At 41.3% G+C, this 6,956-nt stretch overlaps 1 long non-coding RNA gene across 1 annotated transcript; it reads right to left on the bottom strand.

Moving 5' to 3' along the window:
• Nucleotides 1–1,903: 1,903 nt before the first annotated feature.
• LOC143102284 (uncharacterized) lies at nt 1,904–6,150 on the bottom strand. The gene is made up of 3 exons (XR_012982572.1): nt 6,091–6,150; nt 2,488–2,626; nt 1,904–2,385 (listed from the first exon to the last, which is right to left on the bottom strand). It is a non-coding gene; the product is annotated as an uncharacterized LOC143102284 (long non-coding RNA).
• Between the last annotated feature and the right edge of the window lie 806 nt (nt 6,151–6,956).

Here is a 6,956-nt window from a genome sequence, read left to right on the forward strand (position 1 = left end):
ACAAAGAGAAAATCAAACTTCCTCTTACACTTGCAAATGGAGTTCCAAATGGATATCCAGGTGGAACTAAAAAAAAATAATCCAGTGCTTCAGGTGTATCAATGTTTTGGAGAGCTGGGGTGGACTACCCAGCCCCCCTGCAATGGTGCAGGGATTATTCTGCCCTGTAGTGCACACATTGCATATTCAACTACAAATTTAAATATCTCCATTCTTGGTCTTTTGTATCCTTTAGTGAACATGAAATCCAGACATCATCATCAATGGCACACGACTTGTTTCAAAAGTACCTATGGTTTTGGGGAGTTGGGGTGGACTACCCAACTCCCCTGCAATGGTGCAGGGATTATTCTGCCCTTTAGTGCACACATTGCTGGAAAAGACTAACAATTAATGAATTAACCTCCAGCAGTCCTACAAGTGCAAATCCAGGTGCCATGGAACATGAGGTATCCGGGTCAGGGGTATCCATGATTTTGAGGTGCTGTGGTGGATGGCCCCCAGATTATTTTGTCCCAGAATGCACCTGTGGCTCAACAAATCCTGGCAATGCAATGTTGTCCTCCCATATTTGAATGGTTCCTACAACCATGAATCAATAGGAGTGACAGTTATCAGGATTATGTGAAGAGTTTGGTTTCAAAACGCTATAAATCCATTTTTGAAAACATTAATAAATCATGTTATTTAATTGTGTATTTCAGGTAATATTAAATATTAAAATTGCAGTTTTGTTTTTTTGATTGAGTAAAGATAAATCAAGTAACAATACTCAATTACATTTCCACAGAAATTACTTGGAAAACAAAATAAAAATAAATGATTTATGAAAATTCATTAAAATGGAGGATATAGTGTTTTGGAACCAAACTCTTCATCTGTTCTCCTGATAATCTGAGGAACCAAACACATGTTTTAGTTATTTTACCATTTAGGCTTTATATATAAAGAAATATAAAGAAAATCAATGGGCAACAATCTACTGTAGAGTAGACTGTGAATCTGTATCATACTCACCTTACTGTTCCCGTAATGCATGTCTCAGGCCTGTATGTAGCAGTTGAATCTCTGTCCATCGCTTTTTCTGGGCCAGCAGTGTTGGAAGGCCATCACTTCCATGTTGCAAAACTGAAAGGGTTTCTGTCTTTTGGGGAGCAGGGGTGGATTACCCAGCCCTTCTACAGTGGTGCAGGGATTATTCTGCCCTAAAATGTGGTCACTGACTGCCTCGGGAAAAAAATACAGCAACAGGAAATATAATATCCACTTATGCTTGAACAAGGTTCTCCCTCAGTACAACCCAGCCCCCCTGTAATGGTGTAGGGATTATTCTATAAAAAATATTTTAGAAGAATCTATAGATTTGAAGAGCTGGGGTGGACTGCCCAAATCTCCTACAGTGGTGCAGGGATTATTCTGCCCTGACGTGCACTCACTGCCTCACAAATAAATACAGCCATATAGGAAACATAATATCCACATAATGCTTGAACATTGATCTCCCTCAGTACATGTACAGAACTAAAGTAAACAGTAATCCTGTGCTTCAGGTGTATCAATGTTTTGGGAGCTGGGGTGGACTACCCAGCCCCCCTGCAATGGTGAAGGGATTATTCTGCACTGTAGTGCACACATTGCTTTTCAGACTCAACTACATAGATAAGTATAAAGTATATAAGTATATATACTTTTTTGATCCCGTGAGGGAAATTTGGTCTTTGCATTTAACCCAATCGGTGAATTAGTGAAACACAAACAGCACACAGTGTACACACAGTGAGGTGAAGCACACACTAATCCTGGCGCAGTGAGCTGCCTGCTACAACGGCGGCGCTCGGGGAGCAGTGAGGGGTTAGGTGCCTTGCTCAAGGGCACTTCAGCCAAAGTCCAGAGTGCTAACCAGTGGGCCACGGCTGCCCACAGATCCTTATCTTTGAACATTTGTTTCCCTCAATGTAATGACCATAAACCCAGGTATCAAAAAGTGCAAAAGAATCCAGCATTTCAGGTATAATGGTTTGGAGTAGCTGGGGTGGACTACCCAGCCCCCCTGCCAAGGTGCGGGGATTATTCTGCCCCAGAATGCACCTTAGGCTCAATATATCCAGCCACTGCAATGTTGTACTCCCATATGCAAAAGCATATGCACATCCTGCATCCATGAAGCTGTCGTGAAACCCCTTCTGCAGCCAGTGCTGAATGTGCACCAGTAGCTCCTCCCTGAAGCAGGTGGTGCTCACAATGATAGTCTACAGCCCCTATCCACAGCAGCATGGAGATTCTAAGTATAGAAATCCTGGATGACGAAGAAGATCCACTCGGGGAGTAAAACTCAGGATCTTCCAAGGTTCCAATTTTTGATGGATGGTCTGTTCTACTGAGGATCTGAGGAGCCAAGACGCCAAACCATATTTCATTTAGGCATCATGTTAAAAAGAAGTGACTAGCAACCTCACAGAGAAGATTGTGAATCAGTATCATACACACCTTACTGTTCCTCCGATGTCCCAGGCCTCTTGAAGCTGAATCTCTGTCCATAGCTTCCTCTAGGCCAGCCGGTTTGGAAGGCCAACACTTTCATGATGTGATTATGTCCTTATGTCCTGGGGTGGACTACCCAACCCCCCTACAGTACATGTAAACACCCAAAACTGAACCTCAAAAATGAAATAATGCAGCCATAGGAAATATAATATTATGCTTCAAAATGGATCTCCCTCAGTATGTGTAAACAACCAAAAATGTGTCAAGGAGTTGAAAGAGTAATCCAGTGCTCTAAATGTATTTGAGGAGCTGGGGTGGACTACCCAGATTCCCTGCAATGGTGCAGGGATTATTCTGCCCTGTAGTGCACACACAATGCTTTTCAGACACAATTGTCTACTGTAGATCTTTAAGGAAGTGGTATACTCCTCCATGCACATTTGCGTGCGTCAAAGACATACATCATTGATGGGAGGCACATGACACCTCGTGCATGCCGCGTTGATGACACAATTCTCATCACACGCCACGTGCGTGGGACACAAACACAGGATTAAACCATGTCCTTTATCCTTGAGCATTGGTATCCCTCAGTGTAATAACAGTAAATCCAGGTATCAAAAAGTGCAAATAAATAATCCATCATTTTAAGTGTAATGGTTTGGAGGAGTTGGGGTGGACTACCCAGCCCCCCATGCCAAAGTGTGGGGATTATTCTGCCCCAGAATGCATCTGTGGCTCCAGCCACTGCAATTTTGTACTCCCATATGTGAAAGGCACCTGCATCCATGAAGCTGTGGTGATAACCCTTCTGCAGCCAGTGATGGATGTGCTCCAGTAGCTCCTCACTGAAGCTGATGACACTCCCAATGATGGTCTACCGGCCCCTATCCACAGCTGCATGGAGATTCATAGTAGAGGGATTCTGGACGACCAGGAAGATCATCTCGGGGTAGAAAAGTTCTCAGGCTGGTCCAAGGTTACATCCTTCAATGGATGGTCAGTTCTCGTGAAAATCTTAGGAGCCAAAAACATATTTCATTTATCATTTAAGCTTCATGTTTAGTATATAGAAAATCAACTTCACTTAGAGTAGATTGTGAGTCAGTGTCATACGCACCTTAACGCTCTCATGGTGCAGTCCCAAACCTCTAGTCTTGTAGCTGAATTTCTGTCCATAGTTTCCTCAAGGCCAGCATTGTCGGAAGACCAACACTTTCATGATGTGAATCTGAGAGTGTTTATGTCGTTTGGGGAGCTAAGGTGGATTACTCAGCTCCCCAGGTGTCAATATTTTGGGTAGTTGGGGTGGACTACCCAGCCCCCCTTTAATGATGCAGGGATTATTCTGCCCTCTAGTGCATCTATTGCCTCATATAAACCCATATCCTTGCCAGTTTACATCCTTCAGTGAATATCAATTATAAAAATCCAGGTATTATGAAGTGCAAAGGCAATAATCCAGTGTTTCAAATTGATCAATGTTTTGGGAAGCTGGGGTGGACTATCCAGCCCGCCATGCAATGGTGCAGAGATTATTAGCCCTTTAATGCACCCACCTATTGCTCGACAAATACAAACAAAGACCAACAAGTTTTCATTAATACTCGAAAAATATAGCAGCATTAATACTCAAAAATACAACAGCATTATTATCATTTCCCATCCTTGAAAATAGACTTCTGTGTGTAAGTACAAAATGATCAATACCTCCAGGTGTCACAGAACTTCATACACCAACACATAGGCCTACACAGTCAGCTGCGTGACAGAGAAATCCAGTCACTTATGCACTCCTGCCTGGCTGCTCCAGTCCTGTCAGTCAGAAGACACCTGTAGAGCAACTGCTGTTCAGTGAAGTAGGCTAATGATGACATCCATCAGGCATGCTGAACATCTAAGGAGATGCAAGGTCCCAGCTGAAGGTAATTGTTTTTTTTCCCCTTTGTCAGAACAGTTTTAAGGAAAAAGGAACTCACTCCATGAAAAGAGATGCGAGTCGGACTAACGCTGTTTTAAGCCTATGTCGGAATTAAACTATAACAGACAAAAAAATCTGCCAATTTGTTTTTAAATTGTATTCTTTAACAACACATAGACAGGTTAGAATTGTATCTGATGAAATCAGTTCTCTGAATATTGCCCAAATCAACTACTAACCTATGTTCAGCATAATGGAGAATAATCCGTGTATGGTTCGTTCATTAATTATTTGGTTTTTAAACCAAAACAGAAAAACCAAATAATGGTGTGTTTTTTTGGTTTTTCTGTGAGAAACATCCCTTTGTGTCATATTATGAAATGAGTAGCCTGTGCATCATTCAAATTAAAATGACTAGTCAACCGTAGCTACCATCACAGAATTCCTTCATGACAACACTGACTTTCGGTGTCACTGAAATGTAGAGGTCATAAAGACGTGACACTCATCAATTACCTCATTGGAATGTTCAAAACAATTGAAATTCCATCCCAGACATTTCATTTGAAAAAGTTCTCCATTTCTGCCACCATTTCTTTATAGTCAAGTCAAGTCAGTTTTATTTTTAAAGCGCATTTAACATGCACATAGTGCAACCCAAAGCGCTCCAACAAAGACACATAACAAGACAAACGATGCCGGATGGAGCGGCGTAGTCGCCAGCGTGCCCATGACATCAAGACATGACAAATACATTTAAAAAATAACAAATACAAAAAACAAATGCTGGACGGAGCGGCGTAATCGCCAGCGTACCCGTGACACCAAGACATACAAGACAGACAAAAAAACAAATAAACAAATAAAAGTGAAAAAAGAAAAGAAAATATAGGCTATTTAAAAAGGGGAAAGGTGATGGTAAAATTAGTCCAATTTCCAAACCAGCTGAAAATGTCCAAGGGCAATGATGATCCGTGAAAACTGCACAGAGTGTCTTCACAACCGATATGCCAACAAAGTTCTTTAACGTTAGCAAATGATCAACCCGGTGAATTCACGAAAACTATCAAAAATAACGTAATAAATAGGGAAAACATTTAACTAGACAAACCAATACAAAAAATAAACATGACATTACATAAAATTACGAACATTACATAAAAACAAACAAAAACATGATGCCAGACGGAGCGGCGTGTCTCGCCAGCGTCCCCGTAACCTAGCAACCTTTATGTATTGTTTCACTCAGTCAAAATCCATTCAGGGGAATAAATCCTAATAAATAGTACATAACTTTAAACACAGCAACTGGCCTTGTTTACAAGCACCCCAACATTTCTGCATACAGCTGAAATTAGGAGACCACTGCACATTTTTCTGTTGTCATCATACGGTTGCCGAGTGACATTCAAATGAGTTGATGATCATATTCAAATTTGCAGTGGTCTCTTAATTTTGAATATGACCGTTAACTCATTCGAATGTCACTCAGCAACCATGGGATGATATCAGATTTTTTTTTCCAGAGCTGTATGTCTCCATGCTGATTATAATTATTTTGCTATAGCCTACTTAATTTAGTGGCCTAGCCTGTTTAAAATTCAATTCTGTCCCATATTTCGGATATCTAAGCCCGTATAATATTTACAATAATGATTATATTCTTTCACATTTCATCTACTTACAGTATTTTCTGCTGATCACATCCAATGTAACAACAGTAGTGATCATATCTTTCATGTGAGTCTCTGCCAACATGGACTTCACTTTTAACTTGCAGGAGCAAACTACAGGTCATCCTTCTGTCCTAAGGTGACCAGACGTCCCGGTTTTACCGGGACAGTCCCGATTTTGAGTTGCGTGTCCCGAGTCCCGACAAAAGCCTGTCGGGACGCTAAAGTGTCCCGGTTTCCACCAACCACTATGAAATGTCCCCTGTTGTCAGCGATTACATAGCCAAAGTGATCTTATTATAGCCTGATCATTAAAACTAAACTGTCTCCCAAATACAACCTAGGGTGTTTTGTGAATATACTACCCGAGTCAAACCTTCCTTTAGTTTAAAATCATAATTTCGGTGGAAGCGTCACTTTAAGATTGACTGCATTTTCGTTTTCGGGTCAAATGGCTTTGAATGGGAGCGGTATGGGCATAGCTATCTGGTCGCATCAAAATCGCTAGTTTTAAAATACTAAGAAGACTCGACACAACATGACACGTTGTTTGTAGTATTATCAGCGTCCCTACACATGAACGCGAGCATTGAGAACATTGTTCGTGTATAGCCTACAATAGTTAGCTTAAAGACGTTTTTGGTAGCGTTGCCTTCCGGTTGTCGCCATAGGTAAGGTCCATTGTTAGCGTTGTTTAAGTAAACTCCTTGTACACAAACAATGTTCCCAATCCTCGAGTTCATGTGTAGACACCCTGATGATACTACAAGCCAAGTGTCATGTTGTATCCAGCCTTCTTAGTATGTTAAAACTAGCGATTTTGATGCGACCTATAGTTCCCGTAGGCTACTGCTCCCATTCAAAAAGCCATTATGACC

This window comes from Alosa pseudoharengus, unplaced genomic scaffold (genome assembly GCF_046254945.1).
Source record: "Alosa pseudoharengus isolate Yale_2024_CS ecotype anadromous, Long Island Sound unplaced genomic scaffold, YU_APseudo_1.1 YU_APseudo_1.1_scf_4, whole genome shotgun sequence".
Lineage (NCBI taxonomy): Eukaryota > Metazoa > Chordata > Actinopteri > Clupeiformes > Clupeidae > Alosa > Alosa pseudoharengus.